The sequence below is a fragment of the Diuraphis noxia genome, unplaced genomic scaffold (assembly GCF_037042655.1).
Source record: "Diuraphis noxia isolate RWA-SAM2 unplaced genomic scaffold, SU_Dnox_SAM2 contig0001, whole genome shotgun sequence".
In the NCBI taxonomy this organism is placed as follows: Eukaryota; Metazoa; Arthropoda; class Insecta; order Hemiptera; family Aphididae; genus Diuraphis; species Diuraphis noxia.
The window spans coordinates 92,797,314-92,814,476 of record NW_028301711.1 but is presented as its reverse complement, the minus strand read 5'-3'; the positions used below and the strand labels follow the sequence as shown (position 1 = coordinate 92,814,476).

General features: G+C 27.1%; 1 pseudogene; it reads left to right on the top strand.

Moving 5' to 3' along the window:
• Nucleotides 1-9,991: 9,991 nt before the first annotated feature.
• On the top strand, nucleotides 9,992-16,261 carry LOC149062480 (uncharacterized; annotated as a pseudogene).
• The last annotated feature ends 902 nt before the right edge of the window (nucleotides 16,262-17,163 follow it).

Below are 17,163 nucleotides of genomic sequence, written 5' to 3'. Positions count from 1 at the left end.
CAATATTATGGCATCCCAAAATTAATTTTTTAAATTTTTTATATAAAGAGTTACAAAATGTTTAATTTTCTAAAGACTTGAAATTGTATTGTATGTAATTATGCAGTAATAAAATTAATAATATACCTATTAATAGTACTAATAGTATTTCAGTTGTCAAATTATTCGTAAGTATTTCTTAGAAGTACTTAAGAATAAGAGAGTTTTAACTTTATTAATATTGACTTCCAAGTTGGATTATGCATGTATGTATTAAAGATAATTAATTCACGTTCAATATTGAACTATATTTCTTAGTTTGATAAAAATATTTAAATTATGCACATTCGTTTGTTTTATTATTAAGTTTCGTTACTTTAAATTTGTTTACAGAATTTGCTCTTCATTAAATAAACCAATACTTACACAAATTCAAAAAATTAATTACTTAAGTATTCGATTATATTGTTTTTTAAGCTTCTAGCAAAGGATTGAAATAATGGTAGAAATAAACTGATATTGTTAACTAAAAGAATAGGTTAGAATATTTTGCAAATTAATTGCGAATTGGTTTTTAGAATTTCTAAAATAATATTTCTAAAATACATTTTAGATTATTTAAATTATATTTCTTTTTTAATTTGACTAAGGTTTTATTCATTAAAATTAGATTTATCTATCTAAAAACTAATTTGTAGTTAACCATAATACATATACATTTAACAAATATGCATAACATTGTACAATTAAAAATTATGATCCTAATATACGCTTAAAAAATGCTATAAAAAAAATTACGCTTATCATGAAGTTGATTGAATAGTTCTATTAAAGATATTTAGGATTAAACAGTATTAAAAGGATAAAACATGATATGAAATTGAACTATGTGCACAAAGTTTAATTTAATGTTACTAAAGATTGTTTGGTTATTTCACCGATTTACTGATAATAATTTGAGTCATTATAATACATCGAGCATTGTTTATTAGTTGCATAAGAAGGAGATTTTATATCTGCTGATCGTTTTTAAGGAGTTAATTGCTTGCAATTTTCTATCTGCAATGCTTGCGTATCGTGTGAATGTGTGCGTAGTAAATGATTGTTAGTAAGGTTTGTTGTTATTTGACTGTAGTAAATAGATAGTGGTGTGATCCTGTCACTAATATGTAGTTGGCAAATAGTATGTTTAACTGAAAAGCTTAAAAACATGAACTTTTTTGCGATAAAAAATCGTAAACATATACTTAATTTTGGAACGAATTATTTGAGATTAATCGTCCTATTTCTTTTTTTTAAATCCCATACAACCACTATTCAAAAATACATCAATTTTAACATTTTAAATCAATTTTTTTTTTTATTGATCTTGAAATTATTAATAATTTCTGTTTCAACGTGTGTGGCTATTAGCTGTACCTACATTTAATTTTAATGTCATACTAGAAAAAAAATACATTAAAAAAAAAGTGGGTAAGTGGATTTCGGTCTGCTGTACAGTAGTAGATAAGTAGATTACTGTAATGGATGGTATTAAATTTGAATTCAATGATATAATCATTGTATACGAAAAACGATTCTGAGCGGAGACAGTTTGTCAGTCTAAGATATTATGTTATACTGTATTAATTATATTGTTATTATTTCAGAAAAAAAAAATGTAGGTACCTTAGAAATAAATTCCAAATTGATCAAATATGATTCATTATGTATCCAACTCAGTCATGCATAGTTGGCACATAAAATATGCTATAAAGTATAAAGTATTAATATAGGTAAGTCATTAACAAAATTAATGTTTACAACAAGGTGGATTTATATACATATATTTATATAAATCCACCTTGGTTTACAATTAGAAATTAAAGTATATTCTAGAAACTTAAAGTTCCCGTGAATAATATTTTTAAATTACAACAATATAACTAAACTTTTTATTTTTGGTTATTTAATATGTCATTTCATTCAAATTTGAATTTAAAATAACTTTAAAAAAAAACTGTGTTTGTATAGTTTTTAGATTATTTTTTTCGCAAAACTAACTACTTACGTGGATTTTTACTTTAAAATTTCAATCCTTAGTTATAAAAGTCAAATGTTTTATACATTTTTAATAACTAAATCATTTATAAATTTGCAATTAAATAAATGTTGCAAAAATTTGAACTTTAAACAGTTATTGAAAAAAAACAAAACGTGCCCATGTATTTTTAATATTTTAGAACTATTATTATATAAACTTATGGTTAAAATTGTTTTAAATGTTCATGTTTTTGACATTTATAGAATAAAAAAAAAAAAAAAAAAAAAACGTAAAATGTCTATAAATAACTTCAAAATCGTTGAAATATTTATCAAGTATAGGAACTGATAAAATAAACATTTGGTGTGAATTTCAAGTTTCTACAGTTATTCATTTTTGAATAACAACAAAATAAAAATATCGGTGCAAGAGAAATTGAGTAAATATCTAATGTAATAATTCAAATGTTCATAAAAATTTAATTTAACCTTTCAGTAGACATTTTTAATTTTATAAAAGTAGACATACTCATGAAGAATCTTGTATTGAATTTTAAAATCTTAGATTTAAAAAGATACATTTTTATGAACTTTTAACTTAAAGTAAATTGCAAATTTTCGTGATTTTTACGTATTTTATCGACATTCAAACTTCTAATGCCTATAAAAAATTGTTTTTATGCATTTTTAGTATTTTTAATTACTATTGTAATAATATATTAGGGTCTTGTGTTAAATTTTGAAGCTTTTTTACCAAATTACTAAAATTTTATAGTAATTTATAAAAAAACTAAAGTGATTCAAAATTTCAAATGTCTACAAATAAGTTTAAAAGATTTGAAATATTTAAAAAATATTATCAAGTATAGAAAATTTCAGTATAAACATTCAGTAAAAATGTTATGTGTCTACAGCAATTTGTTTTATAGTTACACCAATATCTAAAATTGACTTTCTCAAAAATTGATTTTGCGTAAAAATTCCCATTTTTCCTTAAATTTTTTTTTGTTTTTCCCGGTTACTTTTGAAAAATACTGGGAATTTCAACCATCCCAATTTACCAACTAGATTCACTTTCCAATCAGAAAAGCTACTGAAGTTGAAATCGAAGCATTATTTCGACAACATATCGTGTACACGGACACAAAACAAAACACACATACACAACATTGTAAAATCAATACATTCATCGCTCCGCTCAAAATCTAAAAGTACATAAAAATGAATAATTCTAGTGGTTAGTTTTAAAACCTTATTGTAATTAGAGAATTTGTGTTGCTTTGAAAAAATGTATTTTCTTACTTCGTTGTCTGCAATGGATTTGGACCAAGACTTGTTCCGATGTCATGGCTTACGTTTATAGTTCTCTTAGTTTTTCATGTATTTTGAATTCTTAGAAGATGTGTTTGATTTTAATTGTGGTGCCACATGCTTAATTAAAATTTTATGGTAAGATAAGTGTCAACATATTAAAATTTGAGACGAATAATGATCGATCTAAATAGTGAACTTTATAACGAAATAGGTTATTTTCAGATTCAGTATCGTTTATGTTAGTAAGTTCCACATAAGTATTAGGTACTTATGGTAAAGTACATGCATAGCAAGAAAATAATACCGAAGAATGATGAACTACCGTCAATAGGGGTACAAATATCTATGAAAAGTCATACCCCCTGTAAAATTATCCTAGGATATATTTAATATCACTAAATCTTATATGGGGTGACTAATATTCTAGGAATACGATACTCCATTTTTCAATAGTTAATAATATAAATTATTGTATAGTACCTACTAATCATTTATAAGTATTATTTAATGAAACATTATATTATGAATTTAATGTAAATACAATAATGTAAATAAATATTATAGAATAATAAACATGGTTTAAACTTTTAAGTATAAAATGAACTATTTCTATAAATTTATTATAATAGTTTAAACTACTTTACTTACCTATTTATTGAATGTAATAAATCTATGTAAAGAAAAAGTTAAATAGTAGTTTTAAATATTTATAATTATCTACATTTATAAAATGCTATTTTAAAACTAAATAATAAATAAAAAAAACCTGCCTACATTTACTCTTACCACCTGTATTATTGTGTTGTTCACTTTTGATATAGGTAGTAAATAAAAAACAAATATTAGAACACCTATTTTATTTTAAATTGCAAAATATAATATTTTATTAATATGACATTGTACACCTTTATAGGTAGGTACCAAGGTACCCCACGAAAGACTGGAATTGTAAGAATTCATAATTAATCCATTGAAATAACGCAGAATAATTATTGAACTGTGTAATTGCTTATTTATGTATTGAATTTTTGGATAATATACAAAAACTTAACTAAATAATATGAAATCAGTATTATTACTATAAATACATATTATAAACTCTTTCTTAAAAAAATGAATTCACCAATATTTGATTTTTCATAAATATTGGATACTCGAATTGTATAATCTATGAAAATGTTCAGTTACACATAATTTAGATAAATATAATATACCTACCTAACATATACATATTATAATGAATGAAAAACTGTGTGGCATAATAGCTCTGAGCTATTAGCTCATGTTTTTTTTAAACATTCTATTATTTATATAATACATCATTATTACGATCTTCAACATAATATGCACTATATTAAATTAAATTATTTTAATTTCTAACACATAGGTAATATAAACAATATTTCATATTTCTAACACATAACCTACCTACGTATAAAAAAATGTTAGTAATATATTTAATGCAACTGGACCTCCAACACACGATTTTGGCGTTATGAAATAATGTTCTTGGTATAATATGTTACCGAAGCTATAATCATGTAGGAATATACCACAGCCGGATGTCTCGTATTCTCAAAATATATATTGTGTCAGGTTAATGATTTTTCTAGTTTATATTTGTATCCACTGTATAGTATTTAGGGATAATACATTTTCTAGGAATTTAATACCGAGAGTCATAAACTCAAAAAGTTTCCAAGAAAATGAGTACCCCCGTGTTGTAGAATATCTGGGTATTTTTCTGTTACATATAAAATAGTAGCACAGTTTTAGTAAAACTTTATATAACTTTTATTTAATCTCTGATAGTGGTGAGTTTTTACATTAAGGGGACTGCAGTCGGTCTTGTTTGAGTAGAAAAATGTAGGCATATTGATTTTAGTGAGTACGTTATGTGAGACAAGTAAATAAACATAATTTATTTTGCGTATTACATAATTATAATCGTGAGATTATACCACCCGGAAGTACATATTCCGGCATTGTTGGGATTAGATAAGTACTTTTATATCTATATAAAGATGAAAGATAAATACATTATTAACTAGATAACAAGAAAGATAAATTTTATTTTTTTAACACATTGAAATCCAAAACATTTTAAGAGTACACCTTTGATACTACTTAGTACTTCAATATTATATAAACATCGGCTATATTATGAGTAAATTAATGTTAGCAGTAGACATTATTATTAATAAATAACTAAGGTACAACTGAAAAAAACATTTTTTAAATTAAGTATAAAAATCAAGAAAAAACTACACATTTTACACGATTCGTAATAATGTAATGTAGGTATAATATTTGATCACCGTGTCCGGGCCCCTAACGAAAATATCAATAATAAAATATAATACCTGTATAATAAATAACATTATTATGAACATATTTTTTTTTTTACCGAGATGACTCGACTATTCAAATTAAAGTATTGGCTAGTTATCATAAAAATAAACTGACAATCAAAATGTGTATTATATTTTTTTGTATAGAGATGAATTTATCTAGATAAGTCTCAACACCATAGGCGTGCGCAGACCTTTTTGGCAGGGTGGGCCAATCCAATTATGATTAAGGTACTTCAAGAGATACTTTAAAATATTTAATCAATTCAATTTTTCAATTTTAAATGTACCTATTTAATTAATTATTATTATTGAAAATTGTAATTTGTAATTGTATTATAATATAATAGTTTCATGAAAAAAAAAGCGGGTAAGTGGATGTCGCTCTGCTATACATTAGGGGATGGGGTGGACCTCTGACTAGGGTAGGTTAAATTTGAATGCAATGATAGGTATCATTGTATACGAAAAACGATTCTGAACGGAGATGATTTATCAGTCTAGGATATATTATATTTAAATATTGTTATATATTCTATTTTGAAACAAATTTTTTATTTTTCAATTAGGATGCATTTTGCATAAGGCATCAATTTTTCCAAAAAACATTGCATGCAGTTATCATACTTCATAATACCATATATTATCATATATATATACATATACCGGGTTTGAGAATAAATCATTATCGTTACGCGATTACATAAAAATTTAAAACTCAAGCTCTCAAAATATTTTTCCTATAATGACGCTTCAAATTCTCTCTGTAGCTATTTGAAGAAAAACTTATGGAAAACTTATTGTTGAATTTTTTAACCTTAGATAGAAAATAGAAATACAAACAATTTTATGAATTTTGAACTACAAAATAATTTGCAAATATTCATGGTTTTGACGAAGTTTTGTCAATATTTGAATTTCAAATGCGAATAAAAAAAAATTGTGCCCATTTATTCTTATAATTTTTTAATCACCATAAGAATAACTTATGAGGAACTTTGTATTAAATTTTCAAGTATTTTGATTGGTCAAAACAATTTTATCGACACTTCAAAAAATTTTTCAGACAAATTGAAAATTTCAGTTGTCTATAAATATCTCAAAAAAAGTCAAAATATGTTGAAAATTAAATCATGTAAAGAAAATGCCAATATAAATAACTGGTAAAATTTTCAAGTATCTACGACTTATAATTTTTGAATTATATCAAATATTTAAAATCGTTTGAGGATAAATCGTTATCGTTACGCTATTTCGTAAAAATTTAAAATTCAAACGCACTTAAAATTTTTCCTATAATGATGCTTCGAGTTTTCTCTATAGCTACTTTAAGGAAAACTTACGGAAAACTTAGTGTTGTATTTTTAATCCTTAGTTATAAACACAAAAACTTTTATGATTTTTCAACTTCAAAATAATTTGTAAATATTCATGGTTTTGACGAATTTTTGTCAATATTTGAACTTTAAATTCTAATAAAAAAAATTGTGCCTATGTATTCTTATAATTTTTTAATCACTATAAGAATAACTTATGAGAAACTTTGTATTAAATTTTACATTTTTTTTACCGACACTTCAAAAAAAAAATTTTCAAAAAAATTGAAAATTTCAGTGGTCTATAAATAACTCAAAAAAAGTAAAAAATTTGTGAAAATTAAACTGTATATAGACAATACTAACATAAACATTTGGTGAAAATTTCAAGTATTTACAGTGATTAGTTTTTGAATTACAACCATTTAAAAAATCGATTTGGTCGAAAACTGGTTTTGCGTAAAAATTCCCGTTTTTCTGTCATTTTTTTTCTCGATTTTTTTGAAAACTGTTGAAAAAGGTTTACTTTTGACCTCTATAATGCACCAAGGATCTTCAATTTTACATCGGAAACCACCCCCAAAGCTTGAAATCGAAGCATTATTTCGACTAGTTATGCTGTACACAGACACGAAAATAAAAACACACACATCATTGTAAAATCAATCCATTTATCACTCCGCTCAGAATCTAAAAATTATCAGATCACAATATACACAACAGATACAGTACGAATCGCAGGGTGGGCCATGGCCCACCTGGCCCATCCCGTGCGCACGCCTTTGCTCAACACTGCATATTCGACCCATTTCCGTATAAATGTCAATGAAAACAGACATACCTATCAATATTTTTAAACCATCCAAAATGATAATAAAAAAAGTGGTTAATTTTTCAAAAACAGTTTCTCTTATAAATTATTAAACAACAATTGAAATGCCATATAAGATTAGAGGGATGAACGTTCTTGTGATTTAATTGATATGCATAATGCTTGGTTTAAAAATAAAAATAAAAATAAATATGTGTCTGTCATAATTTTTTCATTGACATTATTAATTTGTATTAATACATGTTTGAAGTTTATTCGAAAGTAACAGTAGGTATTAGTTATTTTTTTTGTAATTCACTTCAATATTAAATTAGTTGGAGACTAGATATTTTTTGTCACTGCACACTTTTGTCACCATTTAATTACTATTAATAAATACATTCAATCTTCAAAATGTATTAATTTATTTTAAAGTTTTCAACTTCTTATACGATGAACTTATGAGTTATTCACAACGTTTTAAGGTATTTTGGTATCTACTAACATAGTTTTATTACAACCAGTTAGTACCTAATACTACGTGTATGAATATTATTTTAATATCTAATTATTTTATAATACTATATTTATGCAATAATTTTTTGGTTTAATTTGATTCAACATACTGTACAATTTATTAAATATATAATACGTTTTAATGTATAATCATATTTCATTAGAAACACACAAACCGCTAGAGGCTTGACATATTTTCGTATACAATGATTGTTCTATTTATTTATTAAATTCGAATTTAAGACATTCATTACAGTGACCTAGTCAACAAAGAAATGTTGAGTACACTTATTATACAGCAGAGCAACTTCATTCATTTTTTATGTTAATTTATATACAATTTACGTGAACCTTTTTTGTACCTAGCATTAATGAGAACTGTTGTCGAATTGAATTTAATAATGGTTCTGTATATACTATATTAGGATATAATGCCCAATGATCTATTAGTGCTGTGGTTGGTATACAAAACAGAAATGTTGAATGAAAAGAAAATAAACAGGTAAAAATGATTGAAATTAGCAATCATCGATCAAAAATAAAAAACAATTTTCCAGGTTGTTAAATTCATAATATGAACTATATTATAGTAAATACAAGCTTTTTGTGTCACGTAGTGACATCACACCCATATTATGTGTTATCTCAGTCTTTAGAAAATACAAAATTAGCATTGAATAGAACTGATTTATTATCTGTTAAAAGCCACGATTTTGCATAAAAATTCCCGTTTATCTTATTTTTTTTGTTTTTCTAGATAATTTAGAAAAGTAGGTACTTGAAATTTTTCGTTTTGTCATCTTAAAAGTACAAAGTTGATCTGATTTTTCATTAGAAACATAATTCAATTTTTGAAATTATAATGAACTTCAAATGGCATTAATGATATAATGAACGTCTATAATTATCGGATAATTTGTAGAATTGTTGTAAATTTATACCACCTAATTTTAACGACCACGATAGGATTACCTATTTATTTATTTTTTTTTTATTGATATTAAGCCCGGCAACCAAGATCATTAGCTGTTGTAGGCCGTAGGAGTTGTTATGAATTAGGATTGTGAAACATAGGAAATAAGAAAGGATGGCATAGTTAGTAAACAATTAGAAATTTAGTATTTATAAAGCAAATAGAATTAAGAAACTAATTGATTATTGTGAAATAGTATAAACAGGTACAATCCCGAAACGGCGAATAAGCACTTTTTTTTATATAGGAGGGATTGTCCTAGATAAGTGTAGATATAAGGAACACAAAGATGGAAAGACAGGCAGTGAAGAATGGACAGTGACATTGTCTGTATATTTTAACTCAATATAACTTTATAGTTAAATATAGTTGAACAAAAACGTGTGTTTGTTAATTAATTTAATTAATCTACACTGAAAATCTACAAGTACGAGGTCAAACAATAACATTAACAATAATAACAACAATAATAAATAACATTGGTGGCAGCAGATGAAAAGAACCATTAATTCAAACGAGACACATCTATTCGATCAGGGTGAGTTAAATTGTTATTGAATTAGTCAAGGTGCATAATTCGAACAACGGATCATTCTACTCAATTGCAGAGCATTCCATTCAACTACAGAGCATTCCAGTCAATTTCGGAGCATTCCAAACAAATTCAGCAATTAACGGTGTCAAAAACAGTAGAGGAACGATTTAAATAATGTTAAATTTATTGGTATTGTAAGTTTGTTTTTATATATATTTTAAGCATATCTATAAGTTTCTATCCATATTTAATTGATGAGCAACGAAAGTAGTAGTACTAATATCAAAACACAGAACGATAGTAGGGACGAAACTTTCATCCCAGATAGGTCATTTGATTCGGATGATAGTAGAGCAAGCCAAGCGACATCTAGTAGGGATATCGATAGTAATCAAGTAGAAAATACAGTGCAAAATAAGAGTACTTTGCTAAGACTTCAAAATCCTGACACTGGTAGGAAATACATTACATTTGCCAATACAACGTAGATGGTTAGGTAGGTGTACCAGCAGAAATAAGTTCGAACATCGTTAAGGAAGATATTTCTTTTGATAATAGTACTTAGTCATACAGTTTTGAGCCAAGTTTGGATCAATTAAGTACAGAATTAGTAGATATGAGTGTAATGACTTCATTAGAGACAGAATTTCGAATTTCACCAAAGTTTGACAAACAAGACTCTGAAGGTTTACATAATTTTATAAAGTTGTCAGAATTTGCTTTTACGTGTATTAGTGAATTAAAAGAACTGGGTTACAAATACTGGCCAGAATTCTAAACCAAACGATGGGCAACCAAATATTCATCGGCAAACGGCAGAAAGTAGCGGTGGATATAATAACAAAACGATTGTTTGTAAATATTTTAAGAAACTAGGTCATGAAATTGGAGTGTGCAGAAAATTAAAATATAACAATAAAAAAGAGCTAGTCAAGCGAATTCAAGTTCAATGACAGAACCATAAACTTCGGGAAACGAGACAGGGTCGATTCAGAATGGCAAACGATCGGTCCAGGAAATCAAAAGAACAGCCGTGACATTTCTAGAACATTTAAATTAAAAGCTCAACTTTTTAAAGATCACGTTATACGTCAAACTACCGAATTTATTAATCAGAAATCAAAATTTTTACTTGACACAAGTAGTGAAGTAAATATAATAAAGTTATTATCATTAAAAGATAACGTAAAAGTTAACGAAAAAATTTTATATCGATTAAAAGGGATTAATAAATATTTTTTGAACACAATTGGGTCCGTAAATATAACAGTGAATTTTGGAGAAGAAACAAGACAAGTAAGGTTTCAAGTGGTTAGTAATAATTTTCCAATATCTCACGATGGAATTTTAGGCAAAGCATTTTTGGAAGATAATAATATAGCAATTGATTATGCAAAAAATGAGATAACGTCGACAATTACTGAAGAAAATTTTACAGTAGTAAATCAAGACAATCCGCATACAGATAATTTGGACAATACAATAGTACCACTGAGATCGGAAATGATAATTTCAGTAAAAATCACAGACAATCAAGTAAAGGAAAAGTATACAGTGATTATTTATTCACAAGTATTGCAAAATCGAGTTCAATTTGGTAATGTAGTGACTACAGTAAGGAATCGGCAAGTGTTAACGAAAGTTGACAATCAAAATGAGAATTCTATTGAGTTATAGCCAGTAGATTTGGGTAATTTATTGTACGAGAAATTTGGAAGTCAAATATACAAGTGTGTACTAAATTTACAGGAGGTCCGGATGATGAAAATCGAGTACAATTACTGGAGAAGTCTTTAAGATTGCAGCATCTCAATAAGGAGGAATACCAATCATTAAAAAATAAATTTATTGAATTTTCCCATATTTTTTTATTAGAAGGTGAAAAATTAGAGAAAACATCAGAAATACAGCATCGAATTAGAACAACACCCGATATTCAACCGATTTATATTAAACCATATAGGTTACCACAAAATCACAAGAAAGAGATATCAACGCAGGTAGATCAAATGGAAAAAGATAGAATCATTACAAAGAGTACTTCACCTTGGAATACCCCGTTTATTAGTAATACCAAAGAAGGTTGATTGTTCAGGGAAACAAAAATTTCGTATTTGTGTGGTTTTCAGGAAATTAAATAATATTTCGATCCGAGATATTATGTTACCGATTCCTAATATAAATGATATCTTAGATCAACTAGGAAATTCTAAATACTATACGACCTTGGATCTAGCGAACGGATACGAACAGGTATCGATACATGCAGATGATAGAGGTAAGACATCATTTTCGACAGATAAAGGACATTATGAGTTTCTTAAAATGCCTTTTGGATTAAAAGGAGCGCCGAGTACTTTCCAAAGATTAATGAACACAGTATTATTAGGAATAAATGAAGTAAAAGCGTTTGTATATAATGTGTATATAGATGATGTAATTGTATATGCTTATAATTTAAAAGATCATAGTGAAAAGTTAAAAGAAATTCCCAAAGGTTTAGAGATTATAATTTGAAAGTACAATTGATGAAATGTGAATTTTTACGTCATGAAGTTATATATTTAGGTCATGTTATCTCAGAACAAGGATTGAAACCAGATCCATCAAAAATTTTGAGTGTAAAAAATTTACCAGAACCAAAAAACCAAAAACAATTAAAAAGTTTTTTAGGACTATCAGGATATTACCGTAGATTTGTAAAAAATTATGGTAAAATCGCAAAACCGTTGACTAAATTATTAAAAATAATACACTATATGATTGGACAGATCTGTGTCTACAGGCATTTAAAACGTTATAAGATGCGTTAATGAGTGAACTTATTCTGAGTTATCCAAATTTCGATAAACCATTTAATGTAACATGTGACGCGAGTAACTTTGCAATTGGATCAGTTCTTTCGCAAGGTACGATAGGGGAAGATTTACCAATCCTATATTCATCAAAGGTACTGAATAAAGCTGAACAAAATTATGGTACAACAGAGAAAGAGTTTACTAGCGATTGTATGGAGTTTAAAACAATTAAGACCGTATTTACAGGGAAGAAAATTTTATATATTGACAGATCATCAGCCTTTCAGATGGTTGGTTAATCACAAGAATCCGGGATCAAGATTGATGCACGATAGACTAGAAATGGAAGAATATGAGTACGAAATTATTTATAAGCCAGGTTTATTAAATACTAATGCCGACGCTCTCAGTAGAATACCACAAATTATGCAAATTGAAGGAGAACAAGTAGTAAGCAGTAAAACATATAATGAGTATATGGATTATATTAAAACAAAGATAGTCCAAAACGTGAATATTGTAGAAGTAGTTGGTGATATTTTTTAAGATGAACATTCACATCTCATACATTATGTATCACAGGAATTGAAGTTAAATTAAAGTTAAAAGAAGGATTGGCACTGGAATTCCGACGACGATTCGGGAATCTGGAAAATAATAAAAAAAAAGTTACAGATTTATTATGTTTCAAACAAGGAAACCGTTACATAATATATATGATTTTATCAGAGAAAGAAAAAAGTCAATTTACTTATGAAAATATGTATAATATTCTATAGAATTTAAAAACATTTTGTTTAAACAATCAAATTAGATTTAGCAGTATCAAAAACAGGTGATCAAATTGTTCAGCTCGATTGGGCAACAGTAAGAATAATGATGAGATATTTGTTTAAAGGCTCTAGTATAAAAATCAAAATAGTTACACCAAATGAACTTACGGATCAGGAAAAAAAAAATTATAATAAAAGAAATGCGCGAAAATCCTTTGGCAGGACACAGAGGGATTTCGATTACTATAAAAAAAAATAAAAAACTGTATAATTGGCCAGGAATGTCAAAAGCAGTAGCAGAGTATGTTCAAAAATGTCAATCATATCAGAAGAATAAAACTTTAAATAATCATACAAAGCAACCGATGGTTATCACTTCCACGGCACATAAACGATTCCAAAAAATATTTATGGACATAGTAGGACCACTTTCTATTAAACACAAAGGGAATAAATGATTTAACAAAATTTAGCATTGCGACACCTATGGTATGCTATGAAGCTGTACTGTAGTGCATAGTTTTGTAAACTCATTTGTTTGTATACATGGAATCCCAGAATCAATAGTATCGGAACAAGGCACAGAGTTTCTAAGTATAATTTTTTCAGAAGTATGTAAACTATTAAAAATTTCCAAGTTCAATACAACACCATATATACCACAGAGTAATAGAGCGTTAGAGCGAAGCCATTCATCATTTGGGAATTATTTGAGACGTTATGTCGACAAAGATTTAGCAAATTGGGATGAATTTATTCCATATGCAATGTATATATACAATACAACAGAGCATGAAACGACGAAATTCCAACCGTATGAACTACTTTATGGATTTCCAGGGAAAATACCTACATCGTTAAAGAAGACACCCGAATCAAGGTATAATTATGAAGATTATAATCATGAAATTAAGCAAAAATTTCAACAATCTTATGAAATTGCAAAACAATGTATAGTAAATACAAAAGGACAATATTATGATAATAAAGTAAATCCACTTAGATTAAAAATAAATCACAAAGTTTGGCTTATGGAAAAACAAAAAAAAAATAAGTTACCTAGCACAGAAGTGGCTAGAGCCGTATGTTATAGCAGAAATAAATAGTAATGAAAATGTAACAATTGTCAGAGGACAAAAATTAGTTAAAGTACATAAAAATCTATTAAAACTATGTAATCAGTAAAATAAGTACATATAGTAAACTAGTGATATCTTGTTATTACAGGATATTAATCATACAACCAATCAAGGCAACAAATTTAACAGGAAATTATCAAATACAGAAAATTGAATCACCATCAGGAATTTTTTTTTATCATTTAACAAATGTAAAAATTAAAAATTAAAATGGAAATTGTCAGTGTATGTGAATTTAACCACGTATGATGATAATTTTGAAAAAATCAGAGAAACGGTAAAACATTGTTTAAAGATAGCAAAAATACGGAAATAGTTCCAATAGAACACATTGTAATTTGATCATATTTATGCGAGCAATTTAATACAACAACGACGTCATATATCCATGATATAGAGAAACCACGACAACAGATAAATTATGCAGTTAGTAGGATTGAACGCTATAGAAGAGGATTGATAAACGGAATTGGTAGATTATCAAAAACATTGTTTGGAGTATGTTCAGATGAAGACTATGAATTTTTTGATAAGAAAATAAACGAAATAACCGAGAAACAAATTAGGGTTATTCATGATTTGCAACAACAAACGCAAATAGTACAGTCAACAGTACATGATGTGGACAAAGAAATGGTGAAAATACAACAAAGTGAAACAGCAATACCTAATAAGTAATATAAATAAATTTTAAAATAAAGCAAACAGAGCCGATAAAATGATAAATGAAATGGAAGTTAGACAGGTATGAATGAACAAACTGAGGAGCTAAATGTTCTTTTAACGCAACATTCGTTTCAAACTCACAATCTGGTAGCAATAAATAATAATTGGTTTCTTCTTTATGTCACGTGATTTATTCAAACAAAATGTGTACTTAGGTTTAAATCTAGCAATAAATTAAATACCATGTTTATTATTATTACTATTATTATTAAGATTAAGACAAATATTAAAGTTGAAATGTGTTATTATCTGTTAACCAAATTGTATAGTGTTAAATGTTATGGATTAATTCATGTCGTGTATTATCAGTTAATTATTATTCACTATTATTACTATTTTGTTTTATTGTATTCATACTCATATTTTACTTTTCCTAATTATTGTTAACTCTTACCTATATTGTAACTTAGTGTCATATTTAAACTTAATATACTTTCTGTACTATTAATACCAACGGGTACCTACCCGTTTATAATGTATAAATAAATAAATAAATAATAAATACTTCACAATTGGGTGATATGCATTCTAGCGTTATTTCAGCAACAAATTTTTAACAGAGTTGCAAGTAAGGATACAACTAGATTCAAGAGAGAACTTTGCCGAACAAGTCACAATACATAATATACATAAATTAATGAAAATGATTACCTAGCTTACAAGTGATAAGAGAACTATATTATAACAGAGAATATCGTGTATATAAAGCAATTCCATTACCTATAAAACAGACAGCTGATACAGTATATATGCGTCAATTCAGCTAACAAACAAATACTTAGCCGTATCCGAGGATAACGTGTATTCAATAGACATAGATGACATAGAGTTGAGCAAATGTATACATATGCAAGAGTATTATATTTGTTTGAACACTCAGGCACGCACTATATTCAAGAAACGGATAATTGTGAAACAAAATTATTTAGTAGTCAGGATAAAGATTTGATTCCAAAAGCATGTGAAATAAGAATAACGCGTATTCAAAAATTAGTAGTATTTAATTAATCTTCATTGAAAATCTACAAGTACGAGGCTAAGGTCAACCGACTTGTAACAGAGTTATGAACTGTGGTAGCGGTAAGGTTTTGGTATAGTAGGTTGTTTTTACAGTTGTTGCGGTTAGTTAGTAGCAAACACGTGTATGTGTGGCAAGGTTTTTAACTACTATGAACCCCGGTGGTCACCCATCCGGGAGGTATAGTAGCTGTGGCCGTTACTTACTCCCAGTCGCATTCCGCGATTGGTAGCAGCCAACGCGCCATGCTAAGCCACAATTTTTTTCATTAGTACAAGTTTTAGTTAATAGTTTAATACATAATATCCATTAATCGTTTCAATCACCGGTCATTCGTGTTTTAAAATTTGAAAAAATAATTTTATTACACCAATATTCAATGCAATGATAGTCACTAATAATAATAAATTAATAAATAATCTATATTAATGAAATGAAATGCTTTACGTTAGTCTGAATGAACCTCAAAATAACGGTTTTACCAATTTGGCTGATTTTTTTTATGTTCACTTTAATGCAGGAACGTTTTAAAAATAAAAAATATTATAGAAACTTGAATTTTAAAGAGATTCTCAAACGAGGAACTGGAGATACTCGGGTAAAATTGAAAATTTTAATTCAATTATAAATGGTTGCCGGTTGGCCTTTGGTTGGAGATTATAATTATGTTATAGAAGAAATAAGTACCTAAATAAAGTTAAGGTTAATAAGGTTAAATAATAACCTATATATATATATTTTTTTGTACATCGGTTGCTATTGAATGCATCAAATCGAATTTTCACAGATTGCCCAAAGTGACTGAGTTGTACTTGTAACCACTCATCGGTGTAAAAAATCTACCATAAATTAATAAAAAGTACGGGATATACGACGGTACAAACTAATAGAT